The sequence below is a fragment of the Harpia harpyja genome, chromosome 3 (genome assembly GCF_026419915.1).
Source record: "Harpia harpyja isolate bHarHar1 chromosome 3, bHarHar1 primary haplotype, whole genome shotgun sequence".
Classification (NCBI taxonomy): domain Eukaryota; kingdom Metazoa; phylum Chordata; class Aves; order Accipitriformes; family Accipitridae; genus Harpia; species Harpia harpyja.
In genome coordinates this window covers 46,782,175-46,805,358 of record NC_068942.1, presented here as the reverse complement: position 1 = coordinate 46,805,358, position 23,184 = coordinate 46,782,175, and the positions used below count along the sequence as shown (strand labels likewise).

Genomic DNA, 23,184 nt, shown 5'->3' with positions numbered 1-23,184 from the left:
AGCTGCTAACTTTTTGATTGAGATTTTGTCTTGTGTACCATAGAAGCTTTGCAGCAACAGATGAAAGACACAGGGAATTTTTACACTGTTTGGCTGAGAAATGGAGTGAAGCATTTCTGGGTTCTGTGCCATGATAATATGGCTAGGTTGCTTTTTGGATCCAATACTGTCTCCACATTGTGAAGATCTATCAGTGCTGGACCAGGGTATTCATCTCTGCCAGTCCTTACCATATTTAGCAATATGTTGCATTGCACAAGTGTAAGTCTCCCATACTGATTCTACTTTCTGAGTGGCTTTCCATCAGCTCAAAATTTGATGTGATATTGACTGTAGTCCATAGGTGTAAATGTAAGCATAATGCACTTGCCACTCCCTAGGAAAGCAACATGACTCCAGCCTAAGAGCACACACCAGCTCATGTGGGAGCAAGCTTAAAACAGGTTGGGAAATGTTGAATATTTGGGTTTGATTTAAAAAAAAATATTTTGACATTTCTGAACTGATTTTTTTCTAAACATATTGGTCTCTGAAAATGCCAGTTTGGGATGAAAATAGTTTTGAAAGTATCAGCCTTTTTCCCTAGGAAGGAAATTTCATCTGTCAACTAGCTGTACCATCCAAAACTAGTCAAGGGCAGAAATAAGTAGAAAACACATGTCCTAAATAGGTACCTCTCTGTCTATTGCCGAGCCCAAGGAGTTTAGCTCAAATGGGAACCATTTGGATTGGACTGCTTGCCTTTTTTTTTAATGGCCTAATTTTGCAGCAGTAGCCATGACTATCATAACAACCAAAACAAAGAAAAACATGGAATTGGACTCAGAATTAGTACATTCTGTCTGCCCATGAGGGAGAAGTCCAACCCAAACCTTCGCTCCCAAACACACGCTAAATTTTCAGGAGGTTTGACTGGAGATTCACAGCTTCTAACTCAAGTTCATCTCTGCTACCAATAATTATATCAGATATAGTTATGACAAACAACCTGTAGACTTCCATATTTCTCTAGCAGGTTTATGTTCTACACCACCTTGGAGTTATTCAGTTACAAAGAAAGAGAGAAAGTGTCTTTAAGCCAAACTCTTTGTCCTCATAATTTTGGCAGCATCAGGGGCTTCTGAATTAGCCTTTGTAGTTAAGTCAAACAGGTCATGCTGCTCTAATTTCTGACTTTCCTTCACTGGGAGTGATCACTGACAGTTATTCAGTCAGGAGGAAACCTACCTTGTCCTTTCAACCTGGTGGTAGCAGGCTCTGCTGAGTGTCTGTCTCCCTCCTGTTCCTAATGCCAGGGCCTGCACAGTGCCCTGCATGGGTTTCACTGTCAGCAGCTCTGTTCAGTAGTTGCAGCACAGGACTTCTCCCCCAGCCATATACAGAAATTTACATTCCTTGTTTATTAATGCACTGAATAACAGCCAGAAGAATAAAAGTGTATGACTCGCCATCCTGCCTGATCTTTCCTTAAGGTAAGGAAATGCTTTTTCTGCCTATCAATCAAGTAAAAAGAGAGATAATATGAAAGAACAACAAATAAAATAGAGTAGGCATGACACAACCATGTATGGGTCTGTGAAAGTAAATGTGTTAATATTATATTGCCTCCTTTATAAAGGGTCAGGCTTTGATCTTGGACACACACAGCTTTAAAATTTCCCAACGTTGCAGCTGAGGGTGATAGGCAATGGACCTCCTGCTTGGCAAGGAGTCTGCTCTCTCTCCTCCCTTCCACTCCTTCAAGGTCTTTTGCAAGGTAGTTTTGTAGTTACCTCTGTTGCTGTCAGATTAATCCTTTCACCTCTACCTGTTGGGCCTCTTTGCTTTCTTCTCCTACTTGATAAGTATCTTTGAATAAGGCTTTCTTGTTTTACAGTAGGGTTAGCGTTTGGACTGCAGAAATACTTTAGGCAGAAGATTATTGCTAACAATCCTTATTTTCTGAAAGAAAAGTAGGCTGTTTCTTGGCAGCACCATCTGTGAGAAATGGGATCCTCCCAAGCATTTGGGAAAAATCCCTACTGCCAGCTCCCACACACCACATTATTTTTCCCTCTGTATTGTGTCATCTCTTAAACCAATAGCTAAATGTGAAGATATAGAAACCAACAGAGTCAACTGCAAACCTTACTCATGTACTTACTATCCTGGATGTGAGGGCCACAGCACTGCCGAAGTGCCAGGAAGCTGGAGGCACACGTGCCTCGCTGAGGTCCCCTGTACGGGACCCTATGGCTGTCCAGGTATCATACATGTATGCAATAACCTGGCACTGCTAAACTATTCCTATCTGCAGAAAGCTGTAGGAAGAAAGTTTATTACATGTGGGAAGAATGATTTAGGTGACAAATCTCATTCAGGCCTGAGATTGTTCACCATTCAGAGTAAAATGCAGGATGATATTAGCTGTATCCCTGGCATCAGCACGTTGAGCCTGTAGTACAACACAGAGCTGAATGTGCTGAGCTCTTTAAAGAAAAGGCTGCTATGCAGTGTTTTCTGGGCATACTGTTTGATACTCTTTTCTTCCACTCTGTGCATGAGTTATTTCTTTATTTTCAAGGAACAAAGGGAAGCAGGCAATGAGTTTTTGAAGCTTGAAACAGGTGAACTATGTGTGAGGGAGAGAGATGATGGACACGACCACAGCGTAGCCTGTTCCTCTCAGTTCTCTCCCTCCAGCTTAAAAACCACTCAAAAAAATGAAAAGGAACTGCAAGTGCTTGAGGTGCCAGGGAGTGAAAAGACCAATTTTTCATTGAATTCATTTTCTACACAGAATTTGAAGAAAAAATTGGAAATTAAATATTTGGAAGAAAGGCAAGTTCTTTTCAGCTCTCCTGAGAAATAGGGACAAATGGAGCTTGAACTTCTTGCTTGGAAATGCCTCTTCTGTGAGGGATCAGAGAAAATTTTAAGGGACAAATTTGAGCTGTGATGGATGACTTGTGGTTGTGACTTTTCAACAGAGAGGACGAAAGGATGTTTTTAATTTCAGGTTCATGGAAAAATCTCATAAAAGAAGGAAAAGAGTGGTAAACATGAACATGAAATGACTCAGGGGATTTAAAATGCAATGCAAAGCCTAAAAATGTGACCAGTGACAACCAGGCAGACAAACTATAAATATAAGTAGTCATGAGAAGCTGGCCTGATATAAATGGCTTTAGGAATCTGAGGGGGAAAAGTACATTACATTCGAGGTGTTGAACCCAAGTCCTAAATAAATGCTTGATACACTCACTGGGTTACATATTTCTGTTACTATTTTTATAAATTTCCTTTCCGGAAGAGTCTGTTCTGGACAGCATGTCTGACCTCCTGCATAACTGAGGCCATACAGTTTCACCCAGTCATTTCTGCATCAAACCCAAAAACCCGCAGTTGAATTAGAGCCTATCTTTCTCAAGGGCAGGACATCTTGCATAGAAGACTCCAGCTGATGGTTAGCAGAGCTGTGGCCAGTTGTGTTTGCTGTTAAAAACTTCCGTCCTGTTTCCAAGTTGAACCTTGCTTCAGCTGCCAGCCATTGGGCTTTTATATGCCTTTGACTACTAGATTTAAGAGCTCTTTAGTCTTGATTATTGACCTTTTTGATGTATTATCTCTGGCTCTCCACATTCCATCCACAGAATCTAAATGCTAGTGCAGAGTAGGTTATGGGAAGAGAAAGCTCCTCTATTCACACAGATGTTGTCCACTGTTTGGCACTCTGCAATATCTGGTTCAACAGACAGATAAAGTAAGCTGCAGAAGATGATGGTTTAAGGAATAGAACTGTGGTGCACAGAAATGTTTTTCCTACTTAAATGTGATGGCCATGAGAATTAGTGATGTTTCTGGAACAAGAAAGACCTTCCCTATATACTTACTTTATATGAAACATAGCTGATCGTGATTATTTAAAATCAGTAATTTTAACTATTTAAAATCAGCAAGGGGATTTTATTTCTTTGACAAACTATACTATGCACCTGTCTACATGCATATCATTAAAAAACAACTTTTAAAGATCAGTGAGAGAAGGAAAGATTTGTCCAGTTCTAAACAGCTTCTGTTCAGACTTGTTTAAAAATTTAGTAGTAACTCTGCATTTGGCATGGGTTTGGAGTCAAACTTATTTTACACAAACCATAAGGTACCCTGTGATCTGTCAAATTGCAGCACAGACTGATTTAAGATTGCAGTCATGCTCATTTGAAATAATTTTTCTCAGTTTTTTTGCACAAGTTTCCTGGTATTACCTTTCCAAAATGGAACATAAAGAGTTTCATATGATCTAAGGAATTTTTTTAATGAAAGTTGCATCAACCTTGGGAATAAATCTACTTAAAAGGTACAATTCCAGTTTCAGCCACACATATCAAAGTTTTGTTACTACAGATTTTTCCCTCCAAGCAGCAGTCCTGTCTGTATTGCAATTCTTGAAAAAGAAGTGTGCCTTTTTTTTTTTTATCCCCAGAATCCTACTAGGAAGACAGCTCACATCTGACAGGATTATTTTCATCTTGCTCTGTAAAAATGTCTGGTATTAGTATAAAATAATTACCATGAGCTTATTAGCGTGCCTGGCTCAGGCACTGCAGACACTGCAGCCTGGACAGATGCCTAATGACAAGCAGACATGTCTCCTAAGAAATTTGTACACAGCCACAGATGAGCCTGAAAAAAGTATAGCAATGAATTCCTATAGATGCATAGAGATAAAAAATTAAAATAGTACCTTAAGAACAGGCAACATCAGGTGTGTATAAGGTTTTTTTGGTCATCTTCAGTACTGATAGCAAGCATTATCTGGATCTATGAATCAGATTCTGTGAAATGATTCACACTCTTTAAGGGGAAGTATCTTTGAAGTTTCTTCTCATCACTAAAAGGATTTCTGCTCTACGGATTTCATTATTGGAAGGTGCCTCCTGCAGAAACTTTTCATTATTCACCCCTCAGTACCCCCTGCAAGAGCTTCCCATCAGCATGTTACCTATTGTCAGTTTTCCCATAGAATGCAATGGGGGATGGGGAGAAAGACATCCATTGCTGAAGGTAATCTGCCCATGTTCTGCACCAGTAACATCATACTGAACTGTGGGCAAATTGCTTTTATGGAGGATATAGGATAACAGAATTAAATCAGATTAATATGGTGGTAAAACATTTCACATCATTTTTTTATTCATTTAAAATCTCTCTTGTGTCATCTTCTTTCAGGACTGTCATAAGTTTTCAGATTGCTGGAGAGCCTTGACTTATAAGCTCATTGCTTGTCTTCCTTAATTCTTTGGTAGAGTTGCTACAGAAAAAGACATACAGGAAAAGCACAATAACAGCTTTTGCATGCCCAGTTTATTGACCCTTTATTGATTATGGCCACAAAGAGAGATGAAGTATTACCATGTTTGTTTACAGTGTTAACTGCTCGCCTGCCAGTCATTGATTCTCTCTGCTACTTATTCACTTGTTTGTTAGTCCAAAAGAAAACAGGAGCAGAAGAAAACTATTCAGACATTCCAGCTTTATATAGCTGCACCTCCATTGCCATAAGAATGAAATAGGAATTCTTTCAACAATATATTTCTATGAAAAAAAATTACAGCTTTTGAGACTGTCATTTTTGCATACTTTACATTACCAGCCTTCATGGTTTCAATGAACTCGCCCAGGCTCCTTCTCTGACTGTGTGGACAAGCTCAGCATGAGAAAATTCCAACCATACTGTCTCTTTTGGGCCCCTCTGCAAAGGGATCCTGGCAAGCAGCAGGTCTTTTGCTTTCTTCCTCATATGGTGTATGCTGTAAGCAAAAGAAATGGCATTAAAAGCTTACCAAGATTTCTCTTCCTTCTTTCTGCCTCCCCTCACAAGGTCCTGAACACATGGTAGAGCTCAGCAGAGGGGTGATGCTGATGTCAGAAAAAAGACATCAGTGTTTATTGTGAATTACTCTCCCCTGCTGTTTAGCAAATCACTTATGAGCTGATCTTGATTTCTTCACATGGTTTTGACATTTTTCAGTATTTGCCTGGATAATTATCTGGGAGAATTTCTGATCTGCTGTTATTTGCCCTGATGGCTCAGTAGTCTCTTTTGTGTTGTATAGCTGGTCACCTAATTCATGAAAGATCATTTTTTCTGGCTAAACAAAGTAACAGATATATTCTGGATGGGAATTGTGAAGTGAATAAACAGGTGGGGTAAAATTTAAGGAACTTGTAGGATTAAGAAAAGTTTTGTGTGGTTGTTGTGGTTTTCTTATTACTCACAAATCTCAGTATGGCACCATAAATAAAAGCAAATGGTGCTGCTGCTTTTTATTCGTGACAATATTAACAAATATGAACAAGGAAGAATTTTTTTATTGTAACTTTCTCATCTCTAGCCAAAACACTATTCCTTCACTGCCACTCAGCATTTGCAACTGGATACTTCTGGGATGAGCTTGTTGAAGAGGAGAGGCATGGTTTGCAGTTTAAAAGCATACAATAATGAAAGAGGCTGAGCTTCTGAGCTATCTGAAGAGATAATACTAGTTCCTTCTTGGACTTTCTTCAGGAGATGTGGCATTTTTGTCAGTTGTCTCACAGCCTGAAGGTTGTGGAATGGCCTGGTTTTGATCCTCAGTCACGCCCCAGCATTTTCCAGTCAGGATTAGAATCATGTCAGCCACATTTCTTAGAATTACTCTTTGTTGTGTCTTGCCTCACACTACTTTTCATTACGAAGGCACTGTCCTTGACCTGTTTGAGAAGTGAATGACTTTTCACTGTTGTAGTCACAAATACTCGCAAATTCCCACAAATACTGAGGTTACTGTGCACTCTCTTCTTTGTCATGCAAATAGGAGAAAGACTTTGACTCCTATTCCTTCCTCTAGAGGCCTTCTAGTCTGGCAAATCTGAATTTGCTTTATTCTGCCACTGCATTTAGGATGCTCGTCAAATCCTTGTATGTGGTCAGCTGGACTAAGCATTTTTCAGTTGGTGGTTTTTCTAAGAACTGCTTTATTTTAATTCTCTTTCCTTTCTCAGGGTCTATCTTCAAATTAAGTTTCTGCTTTCGTCTTGACTAGGTTAACTGGACAGTCTCAGCTGATCTAGTCTCAACAGCCTGCTTGGAAGCCGGCAGCTGAAATCCTGGTTGGAAGCTGCAGTCCACTGCCTACGGGGATGGTCCTCTGTTCTGGCAGTGCTTTGGCATCTATTTTGGTTTTTATTGTATGTACCAGGGGAACCCTCATATTCCTGTTGCCTATTTTTTCCCTCTTATGCACAGGGCTTGTGTGAAAGATGGCAGGGTTGGGGTTTTGTTTTTATTCTTGAAGAATGTGCTGACAGCTTCTTTCCCAGTCCAACAAAAAACAACCCTATCCTCTGCTTTCTCTTGGAGAGTCATTTGCTCAATGTGATTCTGTATTCCAAACCAGGAGGATGGTGTGGATCCTTTACCTCTTAGTGATGCCTGGTAAATGCTCATTTAAGAGAGTTTCTTTTCACTTTTGCAGTTCTTTATGCCCTACATATGATTTTATGGTGAACTCTCTCAGGTCAGGAGTGATCTTGAATATATCAATCTAAGAAGCCTTGCCGAAGAAAGTTTGTTGAAATGCAAACACTAATGTAAGATTGTGCCTTCTCTTTAACACTGTAGCTGTGGAATATCCACAGGAATGCCCATCAAGCAAAGGTGCCAGGAGGGTAGAGACAAATCAAAATGTGTTAGAGATTCAAAGAAACTTCTCTGGCTGAAGCCAAAATATATGCAGAAAATACATACGTTAGCTAAACAGAGATGTAGAAACATGCAGGACATTGTATCAGATTACAAACAGCACAGCAGTTATACTGGACATAATGGAATGAGAGGCAGCACCGATGGCCTTTTTCCTAATGCCAAAGTTACCACAAAAAACTGACTGATGTTGAAAATGTTGATCTCCTAAAAAAGCTTGGATTTGATGAGATGAGACATTTTGATGAAATTTTAATTGACAGTACTTTGAAACGCTTAAATAACAAGTTAAGGTTTCTGGCTTCAGAGAACATTTGACAGAGCAAACTAACATTTTTAGTTTTAATGTCACTCAAGATATTACAATAAAAAATACAGTAACCAGGACATTAGCTGATTTGGAATAATTCCTGACATTTTTCTGATCAGGAAGCCTCAGTTTTTAGAACACTATGTAGTTCAAAAGCAATTGTTGGATGTTCTGCTGCGTTTCATTTAATCCCTGGTTGGACTTGTTCATCTCCATTTAGTAGAAATACATACAGACCAAAAATAAGCAAGGGATGTGCTATGATTACCATGTTAATCCAAGAGTTTTATTTTTATCCTGTTTTCACTCTCTCTTTCTTAGATAGATATACACATTGTCCCAGCTTAGACAAGTGAGAACTTCAGTGAAAGGGCCTTTCTTTTGTTATAGCTTGGTATATGTTTGTATACCCATTTGTAATGGACATTACAGTAATTCATACATAAATACTCCTTGCTCAAAGAGAATAAAATATAACAAAAAAAAGTATTATGTCATTTGCCTCTCTTCTCCCTATTTAGTTAAAATATTAATTGTTTGCCCTGCTGGTGTTCCTAGGGACTCCTGATCTTAGCCCATGGGCCCACTATGTTAAGCACGAAACAAACATACAGTAAGAAGACAATCTCTGCCTCAGAATTTAGGGCTGTGGGCAAGTGCAGGGAAAGCCCATAAATTGGGATTTATTGGATAAGAACAAGAAGACAAATTAATCTATTCTTACACTATTGTGTATTTTAGCTGTTTCATTATTTTTAATTTAAATTACAGTTCCTAAATACATTGTGCTGCAACAAAAAGCTTGATGTTACAAAGGCAAATTTCATCAAAGGCATTTGAATTCTTTCTGGGCACTTTCACTGTGAAACTTGTATCTAATTCTCATAGCATCTTTTAAATATACCTTATCGCTGTATTTCTGCTGTGCTCCTCACCAAAACTAATAAACTCTCCATGCATAAGGATCACAGAGAAGGAAATGGGTCATGTTAATGGTACATTTTTATAGGTATTTTACAAAAGTTTTGTACGCTGTGTAAACCCCCTGATTCTCCTTTAGCTAACATGTAAATGCAGCTGGATGCTTCTGCATATAAATGATGGCTTGAGGCAAATAATGCCAGAACATGCCTTTGAGAGCAATTAGTATTTGTAGCATATATTCCAATTTGAGAAAGCTCGGTCCGTGCTGGAATACTTTATTTTCTCTGCTTGACATTTTAACCTGGATCACCTGAAGCAGCAAACCATCCTAGTAACCCTCAATGTTAGACCATACCTAGGGTCCTTCATATTGGTGCTGCCTATTCCACATATGCAACATAATTCAAGGTCCCCAATGACAACGTAGACAAGGACGGGCAATTTATATGTATATATACTCTGGATTGAATGTAAGTACTAGTTGTCATTGAAGACACTAAGAAACAGTTACATCCCTGGAAGCAGACAGAGGAAATGGCAGTGACAGCTAGCACAAACACTGGCAATACAGGGTAGGAAAAGAGCATAAATAACAAGATAAGTCTCATACACAAACAAAACAACACTGGGAACAGCACTGGGTCTGAGGTGGCAAAGGGGGTAGAGTGGACTGGCGGGGGGACAGTGGTGGATTTTGTTATTTGATTCCTTCTGTATTCAGAGTAACATGACTACACTTTCAGAGTAGCCAGAACTGTTGGGAAGGAATGAAAGAAATGGGTAGCCACTACTGTTGAAGAAAAGGGTGACAACACATTTATAACTGGCTGCCAAAAATGCTCTGTTGATAAAGAGCTTTTCATGCACATTTGATATTTGTGCCACCTGAAGAAAATTTACCAGTGACTCTCTGAATGGAAATGTTCAGTTTTCTAAGTTGAAAGAAGTCATAAATATACCTTTATGACTATTCAGAAATTTAGTGAAAGCAGTAGTTTTCCACAGACATGAAAGAGGATGATGCAAAATTGGGGCTTATTTTATTTTTCTGATTCCATGTGTTAAGTCAGATTTGTAAAGATAAAGCATTTGGAAGAAGATTCAAGCTGCTAAATAACATGAATGATTATTTTAGTCAGTTTGCTGAGAAAAAGAAACTGTATTGCAGATCCATGATATTTCTGTCAAAAGCTTAGGAAAATTAATAAAGTGCTGAAATTTTTTTGAATAAATTCCACTTTATTTAAATAATTTCTACTTTATTTAATTAAAAAAACCCAAACCAACCAAACCAAAACAACAAAGGAAGAAAAAATCCATCCACTCCGCCTCGGTGATGTAGCTACCAAATTTAGGTGCTGGATTCATGCAATTACATCATTGGGAATCTATAACGTGAGACCTCAGCGCGTTCCAGTCCTGGTTCGTGCTCGCGGCAGATGACCACCATGTTTGCACACGGGTGTTGTTCATATATGCCTGGAAATCCCAGCGAGCGCAGTCTCCCAGCCAGCTTCTGCGTGAGTGCAGCTCAGCCCTCAGTACATAACTGGGATGGACAGAGCCGCCACAGCTTGCTCGGCCAGGAGCCTTCCTCTGGGAATGTCAGGAATGCCCTCAGCATTTGTTCAGCAGGAAGCTATTGGCTAAAGGCACACAGCAGCAGTTGCGTGTGTTTCTTTAACAAAGAAATTTGAGTCTCTTCAAAACGGAGATATGGTTCTTACTTATGTGGGTAGATGATGATTTGTTTTCAATGATATTAAATCCTTTAAACGAGAGATGAGCTTTTGTATATCTATTTTTATTGTTTGCTTCTTGCATACAAACTAATGTTGTCTTGTAGCCTCACTGTAGCGGATATCTATTTCTGAAATAATTGTAATATATTTGAATCTAACAGTAGTCACAATGATGAATTATTTCTTCTTAGAGTCATCTTGGGAGAATGGCAGATCAGAATGATAAGAAGTGATAAGTTTAAAGACCAATTTTTTTACTGGCTTGCTGTTAAAAATAATCAAGATTGAGTGATTCATGTACGCGCATGGTGCTGGACAGTCAATAGTGAGGAAGGACTCCAGATTTGCTTCTGAGACCAAGTCACAATCCATTCAGAATGAGCGTATGATTTGATGGTGAAAAAAGAAACAAAAATCTTTAACTTTGTTTTTTTGAAGAAATGTTTATATTAGTAAATGGATAGATTAAGTCACTAAGAGACGTAAAACTTTGAGGCTGCCCATAAACAGCTGTATTAGGAAAGTGCTCAAAGAAATCCAAATAAGTTTTCAGTGTCTTACAAAAGCATGTTCCTCTGGCTTGCTCAGGGCTTGTTACTGTAAGTGTTGAGCACTCCAGCCTAAAGGCACTAGTCCTATTAACTTCAATGGTATTAATTACATGTGTAAATCTAAACAAGTCCCAAAATTCTCTGAGGATTTGCCACCTTGCAAGTTGAAGCACTTGTAGCAGCTATGATGTAAACTGTAGCGTATATGTACAGCCCAGGATGCAGAGAGAACTTGACAAACTATTGGCCAAAACCAGTTTTTCTGTCCTTTTCTGAGTTGGCATTATCCACAGACAGATTTCATGAATTAAGCCCATACTCAAAGGCAGTGGTTAGTGAGGCACATGTACATTGCTCCTTTCTCGTCTCAGTATGTGGCATGTACTTCTAGCATATAATTTCTTACCATGATGGGAGGCTTATATTCAGTCTACATCGTTTTTATTGTCTGGTAATTGACTCTGAAGCCTGAAAAGACAAGATTCTGCATAAAAAAGCATAGTACTCCACCATCATCTCTGCATGAATTCATCTTTACTTATGCATTTAACAACTGGAATATGTGGATAGGATAGCAGAGCACAACTGTACTCCCTGAAGTGGGTACCTACTGCAACTACCTGTTGCAGACTGTGATGATTTTCCCTCTTTACTCTGCAACTTCTAGGCTGGTGTCAAATTCAGGTCTTTCCTCCCTTGCTTTTGAATCACAAAAAAACCCACAAAAAAGAGTCCACGAATGTCTAGTGAAGACACAGATATAGTAAACCTTGCTATAATTGAGCTGGAATGGTTTAACTGGAATAGCTGTTTTCTTCAAATCCAAAAAAAGGTATTACCTAGGGAAGAAACTGTCTGTACAGCTCTTCTCATGGAAATCCTATGCACATTTACGTAAGTTTATTTCCTACGCTTATACATATATGTGTGTTTGTGAGTGTATGCATGCATTTTTCAGTGTGTGCATATTTCTATGTGTATAGCTGAAAGGAGATAGATCACATTTTAGAGGCTCTTACTTTACTACAGAAGCAGTATATAATACTCTTTACTTATACAAACTGTGACCCAAGATCTGACCTAGGATTAAAACTTCAATGCTTATCCAGATACCTAAATAATAGCTTTATTTTAGCTGGTCCGATACACTGCCAATTCCTCATAATTTGACTGGAAGCCACATATTAGCCAAAGGGTGTTTATGTGCCCAAATATAAATGAAAAAACTCCATTTGGTTTTTGGTCAGTAGCATCACATTACAATACAATATACATAAACACATACGTATGTATGTATATATTGACTGTAAAGATTACAGTTCAAATTTCTGTATGGCCAGTGGTTTGAGGAAATTGATTCTTACTCCTGGCATGAAAGTATGTATTTCACATCTCATCTTTGCCAGAATTAATTCCTCCCCAAAATTTCTGATTACACAGGATTTCCTCTGAGACAGTAGGACAGTAGACCATGAATGACTGAAATTTCACTGACTGCACCACTGAAATAATCAAATGCTTCTTTATTATTAACTTTTGTTTAGTTTGACAGACCAAAAAGAGGCATTAGGGAACTGGTATTTTTATTTACTTAATTATGAAAGCAGAAGCCAGGTTACATCATCTTTGCCGTCTCTCTTCTCATTGGTAGAAATTCATGTAGTTTATCATTTGTTAATAGAATGGTGAAGAGTTAACACACAATTCTTTATAGCAGAACAGTCTCACGTGTTTCTCATTTTCTGGTTTGGAAACTCACAGAAAGATTACCGCTGGCATGTTATTAAAAAGACTGATATGTCTTTGAAGTGGAGTGCAGCCTCTGTCATCATCTGTTACCAAATAACAGTACAAATCCTGATTTAACACTTTTCATGAATTTTCTTTTAATAGGCTTCACTTTTAGAGTAGAAAAAAAGAATGCAAGGTAATGATTTGAAAAGATAAAATACCACATGCTATTTTGCAGGAACTGTATACTAACTCTAAGGGAACATGCTAACTCTGCAGGAAACCAAAGTAACTGAGCAATAAATTGTGTCATCACTCTCTCTGTTATCTCTTGATAAATATGGAAAGAATATTGAAAAGATTTCACCAGACATATTCTTTTTATTGAATAAAGTGAAATAGGCATGACAATTGCTGCTTCATTTTGCATTTTCTTGTGATGTCAAGTTGCAAGGTTTTATGTTTACCATAGTTTGCTGTTGCAAATCTAACCATATCCTTATAATTTGGAAAGAGAAAGAACTGTCTATTCCTTTTCGTGTGTGTCTGCACTGATATGAACATGTATTGAGTACCTCATTCTTCTCGTACTCTTTTTCTCATTCAGCTGCTCTTGGCTACCGATCGATATAGGTTGGCTATCGATTCTATCTATTGGTAAGGAGTGTTATCTGCTTTGTTATATACATAAAGACATTGATGAACAGGCCAAAGGAAATGAGAGAACCCTGTTGCATCCACCCATATGCTAACTGCATGATTGCACAAGATGCCAGAGTTTTTGTTGGGCTGCTTTGGCTACACGTCCATCCAGCTTGCACCCTCCCAGCATGCTGGCTCAGCCGTAGCAACAATATAGCAAAGAGAAGATGTGAGAGTCCAGCAGCTCCAGAGCTGCAGCTTTAGGATTGTTTAATATTCTTAGTATAACTGAGACAGAAAACAAGTGTCGTTACAGGAACAATAAAACTGGAAAGTGTTCTAGATTTGAAAGTAGATCCAGAGTATGGGTTTCTTAAAGGTAGGGCAACACACATACCATACATACTCATGCATGTAACTGTAAGATGAACATAGAAACACAGAACTATGTAGGTTGGAAAGGATCTCTGGAGTTCATCTAGTCTATTGTACTGCTCAGAGCACGCCCATTGTACAGTACTTTTTGGCAGCATCAGCAAGGCATCCTTTAAATCAGGCCCAAAAACTGCTTCCATGTCAGAGCAGTTCTGTAAAGAGTATTAAAGGGTAAATTATTTTCCCCATAGTCAAGGGATCCAGAGAATACAAGAACATTACTTAAGTGTTACAATACTAATGAGAAGCAAAACAACTGAGAAATTGCGAAATTGCTACTGCTGTGATGTTGTTTCTGAGCTACAATATAGTAAGGAGGTAAAAAAAATAACTTAGCCTGTGTCCAGGAACAGTATCCAAGCCAACAGTAAAAATATAGAAGCTCTTATTGTTTGTTAAAAGGCAAAACATCGGACAACCCACATAACATCAGCCTCCCCGTGTACCAGATGAAGCATAAGTTGTGGCTACTTCAACAAAACAAGGGATACCTCAGATGCATAAAAATAGCTATCCATTCTACAGTATAGATTATTTTTATACCAGCTGACAGAATTAAAATAATCTATGCTGACTTTGGGTAGGACAGTAACCTTTTTCATTGTTTAGGAATGTTTGGGATACACTAATAATGGGAGAAATCCAGATGATCTTAGACAGTGGCATGGAATAGTAGTTTGTTATAGGCCTTTTATAGGTTTGGCTGCTTCTCTTCATGTAGTAAAAGACAAAAACAAAAAGGTCTGGAACACAGATCTGTAAAATGGCTATTGCCTTTAACTGTTGGTTGGGTACAACACTACAAGAAGATAATAAAAAGCTATAAAACATCTGCTCTTATATGAGATCTTAGTCCAGAAATTGCCAGAGTTGCCCAGAGTTGAAGTGTAGTCAAACTTTTTCCTTCTAACTGCTCAAAAGCTACAAAATATGGATAGAATTGCAAGGATAAAGGGAAGCCAAGAAAGTTTTGTCTTGAGTTTTCCATACATTTGTCCTTTATTTCTTGGAAATGCAGGTGATCTCGCTATAAATGTATGGTAAACAGCATCTAATAAAAACACCTGGTTTCAATATTTAAACAACATACAGTGATTTTATTACTCAATGGAGGATAACTATGATACTGAAATAAGGAGTATTAAAATGCTATTTTTGAGGGTTAATAAACAGATATATATTTTTTAAAAATTGGGTCCGCTATTCTAAGTCTGGAATAGCTGCTGGTCCCATTCATTACTAATATTTTCTTCATATCAAAGGATGAAATACATGCTGTACTCCTTCGTTCACCTTAGCTCAGAACCAAAGCTTCTCAATTGTGACATTATATAGAAATCCAAAAAAGCTGGATGCTTTTAGTTTAGTCTATCTTATTTTCTATTATTTTATTTTATGAGAAAGTAGGCACAGCAAAAAAGATCTGCTATTCTTAGTGACTGTACTGCCGGTTACATTGAGGTGGCATGTCCTCTGCCTCCAAGTTTACCACTCTTTCTTCTCCTATGTTTTGTCAGGGAATGGTGTACTGTTTTAGTGCTGCCTATCTAACTTATTTTTGCAGTACCTTTGTCCTACTGGAAGGTTGAAGATGGAGTAGGAGATACTTGCTCTCAAAAAGCAGAAACTGAGCTCTTCCAAAAGTTTGTAATGTAAGAAAAAAATTCTCTCCCTTTTACTGTGGTTTGTTGAAGCTTGTTTTCTTTCATGTTTTATAATAAGCTGTGGCATTTAACGATGCCCTCAATAAACATCACTAACATTTTTTTCCTCTTTAGATGCCAATGATTAATGTTTTCTACGTATTCAAAGAATTTGTCTTATGCCACAACCACAACTCCAGCTTCCCACAAAAACAATTCCTAGTTAAACCCTCTGTTTACTCTAGCATTTATTTGATGACCAGTTGTCTATTGTCCTGCAAGCAACAAAGTGAGCATGTTCATCAATTAATGGATATATTTAGATACCTTTCTTACAGAGTTCACCCCCTTTGTTTGGTTAGTAAAGAGAAAAGAGACTCTTAAATACATCCCAGCAATAGAAGCTGAAAACAGTTTCTTCAAATGACATGCTGCTCATTTTTAAAAATAGGTTGGTAAAATGAGACAGACATGTCAGGGCACTGCAGTTAGGCCACAGTGAAGGCCATGCTGTGCTCTTATTTTCTCTGTTAGAGAGCAGCAGTCCCCAGGGTTCATCAAGGCAGGAATAACTCTTACGGACATTTCCAGGCCAAATGTATCGGATGTTTGTCGATGAAGACCTAGGTCTAAATGATAAAACGTTGCCATTTGCGCGCATCTGATATTCAAACTTGGTGTTATCTATCATGTTAAGCAGGTGGTATGTTCTGGGAAAACAAAACGTCATGCTTCTTCAGTGCATCCTGACCTTTTCAGCCAGCCTTTCTATGGAGGCTATGACACAGACTAAGGATGTCTTCCCCACCTGACATGACAACTTCAGTGCCTCTTTCAGAAAGAGTTTCTTCACAGTAAATATGTTCCTGTTTGTTCCAGTAAATCTGGTAATAACAGAAATGAATCTTTTCCAATCTGGTTTCCTAGATGCATGGTGTAGACATTAAACACAAACCAGAGCTGTTGACTATTCATCAGGGAAATATTTTATATACACAGTTAGGATCCCTTTACCAAGCTTGTACATTAGTATATTCAATTTACGTTGTGCAGAGCTCACTTCCCAAATATTGTACAGTCCAGTGTAATTTCCCTGACCTTGTTTTTCTTTTAGGATACAGCAAAAGAGTAAAAGCTTTTCATCTCCTGTATTAGCTGACTGCTTCCTTTATGGCAGGGCTGAGAAAACTACAGCTCATCAGCCTTTACTTCGTACGACTTACTACCTAATTCTGGGGGATATTAAAATTAGATGCCATGAAGAAGTAGGAAAATGTAGAGCCTGCTAACAGTGTTTGAAAGGTTTCTTCAGTCCTCAGGAAAGAATAGGGTCCTCATATGTGCTCTATGGCAACTCATAAAAAGAATGCGCAAAATGTACAAACAAGAGCAAAGCCAGGATGAGGCCCTGACATGTTGGATACTACGTCCTTAGCCAGAGAAAACTTCCACTGGCTTTCATGCACTAGAAAGGATACGAACAGTGCCAGTTTATAATCTCAGCTGCACCAGTTCACACTCCTGAAATTACATTTCTTTTAGCTACTGCTAGAATTAGAACTGATTTCAAGTAACAAGGACACTTACTTCAAGCATATGATTTCAAAAAGTTTCAGCAATGCTACTTTAAAGTAATGAGAGTTTGATCCAAAAGAAGTAGAGAGCAAAAGAGTTAATAGATTTTCCACTTATTTTCATCAAGCTGAGTGGCAAGTAAACTCAGCTTAGCTGTCAAGCAGACAGCAGCTCAGCTCTGAAATGATGGAAGGTGGAACCTGTTCATTTCCTTGCATGGCTCTTTATGGCCAACAGTTCATTCTCTAAAAATATGACTGTGGAAAAAGTTAGAAATGTTTCAATTGATTCAGGTCTCCCTTGTAAATCAGGAATTTACTCCACTGATATAAACAAAGTCTCAGCATTATGCAATCACTTAAATCAGAATATAACTGGTACTCTACATTTACGTTAGCCTGAATAGTCTTACATTAATTTTTTAATTCAGCAATATTCAGATTTTGCATTGCTTTGCAGAACTTTATATCTAAAAACTGCAGGAAGGAATTTGTCGGGGGGCAGAAGGAGTTAATATTGAAATGCAAATTGTTACAACTGAAAGGATGTTCTCCAGCTTCAGTTAGTTTCTGTGATTTATATCCTAAAAATAAAAAATAGTAGCTGAAAATAATATGTTACAACAAACCCCAATAACTTTGTCTCTCTTATATTCTCAGTCTTTGTTGTTTTGCTTGGAGACTCGGTACATGGAATTTTATCTATAAATCAAACTCTTGGAAATAAACTTGCTGAAATCACAATCAGAGTCAAATATTTATGTGATGATTTTTGTGAGAAGTTCAGTAAATATGTTGTCATCAGCTAGATTCTCAAGAAAACATCCCAGGTTCTTTTTTCTTCTACTTGGAAAAATATGATTCAGTCATGGACAAGAATATTATGCTCAACAAAACAGCTACCTAGCAGGTCTGCACAGGAGCACCTTCACCACGCTGCCCAGTTTTTAAAACTTTCATAGTGTGCTCATATTCCTGTGACACTGGCCACAGTTGGCACTTGGACAGTCTTTTTTACAGACCTCCTCTGCCTTCCTTCTCCATACTGATCCCATCTGCTCCTTTTCATTACTCTCTCCTCCCTATGCTTCCTGTCGTTTAAGCTTGTCGGTTTCTTGCTTTTTATCTTAATCACCCTGCCTTCTCCCAGCAGCAAAAATTCAGTTCCCATTTCCATACCCTTCTTTTGCTATCTTCTTCTCATATTGTTTGTCTTCACCCTCTTCCTTCGAAATCTTCCCTTCTCCACCATTCCTGTTCCTACTTCCATATCTCTTTTATCACCTTTCCTCACTTTACACCTATCCATTTCTCTTGTCATCCCTTCTCTGGCTGTATCTTAGCTGCTTGCTCCATGACTAATAAAATTTTAGTTATCCAGATTTTCTCCATAGCTTATTCTTTCAAGTGCCTGGCTCTCAGGGAGATAAGATCCATTTCTTTCCTTCTTTGTTTATGGCATTGCTTTTGCAGCTACCCTGTCTGGCCTAGGAGTGCTTCTCCCCTCACGTCCTCTGCCATAGATCAGATCTTGCTTGTTTAGGTACTGGTATATAGTGCCAACAGCCATTGTCCTGACACTGGCTGATTGATTCTTTTCAGTTCTCCAGCAATGTCTCTCTTCAACAGCCTCTCTTTTCCCACCCCTTATCTTCTGAGCTGTTTGGGTCCTCATTCTCTACTTCCATACACTGGCTAGCATCTGACCAGTGTTCCCAGGGACCACTGCAACATAGGTAAAGACATGGAGAAATAAATAAATAAATAAATGGCACACATTATATTTCATTATGAGGCAACATTAAGCTGCCATTTTTTAAAGTTTTTCTCAAAACCCTCAAATACCTATAAGTTAGGTATAAATTAGAATTCAGAGCACACAGGAAGCATGAGAAATTAAGCAGCTTTGTATTAAGCATTTTACAGAGATAGGCAACCTTGGTCCATGCTGGAATACTCTCAGTTTTTGTGGGTTATCTGAATGCCAAGATAAACAGGAATTGGTTTTGTATCATTTACAAACAAGCAGTGAAAAGGAAAGGGAAAAAGTAAAACTGCAATGAAAACCACTGGTCTGCAAGTCTGTGCAGTTGCATTCAAAGCTTTAACTGTATGGTCAGTGAAAGCTTCTGCTCACATTCAGCTGCTGACAAGAAAGCAAATAAGATGTCAGACTTTATAAGGAATGAGACAGGAATGAATGTGGAAAAATATACAGCCCCCTGGTCTAAAGTAATGGTACAGCTTCACCTTAAATATTGTGATTAATTCTTCATATTCCATCTAAAAAAAGGAGATTGCAGGATTATAGCAAGTCTAATAAAGAAGACAAGAGTAGATAAACTGATCTTTAAAGTTTATAGACTGCACAGATTCAGAGTGGTTGCTGTCTATGCGGGTACAGAAACCAGCATCTTCACCGGCACCTTTTCTAAACACGAGTGTAGTTCAGTTTGGATAGTTAGGTCTTCACACAGGCTATTAGTTTGGTGAGGTCTAAAGAGACTTTAAAGATCCTTTGAGAGAAAAAGTGCTGTATAAATGTAGATTAATAAACTTTGCCTACTGATAATAGTTATCTTAATTTTGTCATTTTTCAGACTTCCAGCAAAGGAATAGCTACTGGCTTAGTGTTTAACTCTGCGTGTTTACATAAAGCTTTTCCATGTTACTCCTCATTTCTAATAAAGCATGCCTGTTTAGAAAAATTCCAAGGCACATTCCTTTAAAATTTCATCTTTAACCTCTTCCTTGCTTTCTATTTATGTTACACAAATACAAAGTTTAAAAGCTCACCAAATGTATATAACTGTGGTGCAGGCAACTGCGTTATATTTATTCTCCTTGTGTTCCCATTGGTTGTTTCAGAAACTCACTCCTTTGAGAGTCAGAAACTTTTTAACTTAAGAGTCTAAATTTATGCTTTATTCTTCATATTGTATGTCTCTTTTTTCCTCACTGATTCTTATTCTGGCTATGCTTCAAGAAAAAAAACTGTACATTCTTCTCTACTTTTGTCTCACTAGATTTGATAAACTGTGTAATTTTGTTCCAGTCCCCTAAATTTCCTCAAACATGGGGGAGCAGAATTGTATGCATTTTTCATTTTGGATTTGTTATCCCACTGCTGTGTGCAAAAACATGAACAGATTCTCTTGAAAATGCCTTTCCTACTACATCCTAAGATTGCCTAGACATTTGACTTTTTTTCCTGGAGATTTAGTCATTCTGTGATTGATTAATACAAATTAATTTTTCATTTTCTTTTATTTGGTTGAACTTTATCCCACCCCACTTGATTAGGCATTCAATGCAGGCCACAGCAGTTCAGCTTACATATATTTATTTTTACCTAGTAAGCCTTGTATGGCAAAGTTGAGGGCTGGCTACTTTCTGTTAGTCATGAGCCCCCTGTGGATTTTATTGATAAATTGTTTGTTGTTGCCATAAAAAACAAAATCACTGACAATATTAAATCACTAATGCCTCTCACCACTTCTTGTCTGTCAGCAGCTGAACTACCAATTCTGCCTGTTAGTAGTGGAACACTTGTTTTGTAACTGCAACTATATTTTACTGATAGCAAAGTAACTAATAGTTCTGCTGATCTGAAGGTTTCCTTCAACAGTCCCTATGAACTCGGCCTAGCCAAAACATGGTAAAAAATCTTCCATTTTTTCTCTAACAAAACTTGTAAGAACTAATGTGTCAATGATGCATGGAATTTTATGGATTTTTAACACATAACAGAGAAACCAACTGCACATGCTTGAAAGTCTAAAGGAGTCTCTTAAGATTTGGAATATAGAGAAAATAACCTTAGCCAGTGTTTGTTTCCATAAAGAATGAAAAACAGTTTACAACACTTCAGATAACTCTCCAGTCTGCTGAGACTTAGAGTGCCATTTCATTCAATGTCTTCATAGACATAAATGACACAATAATAATAATAATAAAAAAAAATCATCTCAAGAGGAATCCTAGTAAACATCTGTTGCATTTTGGACTTGAAGTCAGAACAACAAAGACATCAACACAGCTGTAAAATGTCACTTAAGTAGCAGGCCCATGGATTCCTTTCTAGCTGAGTCAATAAATAGGTAATGATTGCATGTTTAATCACAGGTTGAGAAGTTGTGAGTGACAAACAGGACCAGTTGCATAAGGAAAGAAAAATCCTACATTACAGGAGGTGGCATAAAAGTACATTCTGAGAGTTTTCCAATTCCCCAGTGAAAGAGTCACTAACTTTCTAGCAGGGAAGGTTGAGTCATCCTGTTCTAAGCGAACTGAACTTTGTTTTGGAGAAATTTGTGCTTTGTAATTGTTTGTCTTTTCATTTTTCATATCAGGGTTTTCCATTTGGATTGGCACTAGAGCTCACAATTTGGAGATAGTTAGGGAATAAACTTATAGCACTTGCAATCTGAGCAAAGGAAATAAAATTAATCACTTTCTTTATGCCAGGTTTCTGATCTTACTACTACAACAGGAAAGTTCAAAAGCTGATTAGATAAGATCCAAATGACACAGGCAGAGTATTACTGGAAGGTAAATCTTATCAGTTTCATGCCTAAAAATGAAAATTCTATTAAATAGTATATTTATGTTTGAAAAATTAATCAGATTTAGAATCTCACTACATTTCATAGTTCATGAAATTAAAATAACTGTAAACAAGGTACAAAGGTACAAAGATCAAGTAAAGAAGATGGTACGACAGTAATTGAGAAAAAGGTCTAATGCAACCTCTTTGCAGTGGTGAAGAATTTGAACTTTAGTTTCCAGCTTCGGAGGCTCACATACATTCCAGTAATTGCCATTAAAAACATTTACCTAATCAAAGCAATCTGCACACTAACCAATATTGACTAAGACATCCCTAAGAACAACCGTTTAAATCAGTATTGATAAAAAATCCTTACACAATAAAAATTGCTCTCTTCCTAAAAAGGTTAACTTGAGTTTGGCCTTAAAAAAACCATATTCCAGTTCCACAATACAGAACATGGATGAAACCTATGGTGGAGAAAAATACAGCTGAAACAAAGTACAAAGGGGCAGGGAGGGATTCCCTCTCAATGTTTAAGCGTATCCTCATAGTTAAAATGAACATTGAGGGATGTTACTCAGTTAGGGCCAAATATGATCCCTCGACACCATACTGATAGGGGGCAAGTTTTCACTGCTATTGCCTTGTGCTCCTTTTGCTAGATGCATAAAGGATTTCTGAGGTCTTTCTGGCATGTTTCACCAGCACCACATTCACTTTAAAACAAAATAAAGATGTTAAACCAGAAAGTTATTTTGTCCTGTATTAAAAGAGGCAGAATCTATCATAAATTTTATAATTAAACTATGTTGAAAATTCTCTAAGCATTTCTTAATGTTTAATTGCCACTTTTTTTACAATGCATTTTTTCTTCGTAGAGGGAGAATCCCTAGTGCTTTGGTTCCAAATGCTCCAGCTTTAGAGGATGACAAAATTACAAAGAATAGATGTGGGAAATGCTCAAGACCTCCAAGATGTAACATAGCTTTTTCTAAGATAATTTTCAATCTGTCTTTTTAAAAGTGATTTCTAAGAATCTGCATCAAACTTCCTGGCATTCACATAGAATGGGGAGTTTGTAAGTTCAAGTGTTCAAGGTCAGGTTAGATGGGGCTTTGAGCAACCTGATTTAGTGAAAGATGTCCCTGCCTACAGCAGGGGGGGTTGAGCTAGATGATCTTCAAAGGTCCCTTCCAACCCAAACCATTCTATGATTCTATGAAGTCTAGAAAGGACAAAAGAAATACACATCTTTCTGCCTTTCACTGTCTGGAATCAAATACTTCGGGACCAGGCACATGAAATTGCCAGAGTGAAATTCAGTATGGAAGGAAAAGGAAAGAAGCCTCTTCCAGGT

General features: G+C 37.8%; 1 long non-coding RNA gene across 1 annotated transcript in view; it reads right to left on the bottom strand.

Moving 5' to 3' along the window:
- Positions 1 to 4,723: 4,723 nt before the first annotated feature.
- The window catches only part of LOC128139691 (uncharacterized), a 249,408-nt gene continuing 230,947 nt past the window's right edge, over positions 4,724 to 23,184 (bottom strand). Inside the window, exon 4 of the long non-coding RNA XR_008234469.1 lies at positions 4,724 to 5,789. This is a non-coding gene — a long non-coding RNA (uncharacterized LOC128139691). The remainder of the gene's footprint in view (positions 5,790 to 23,184) is intronic.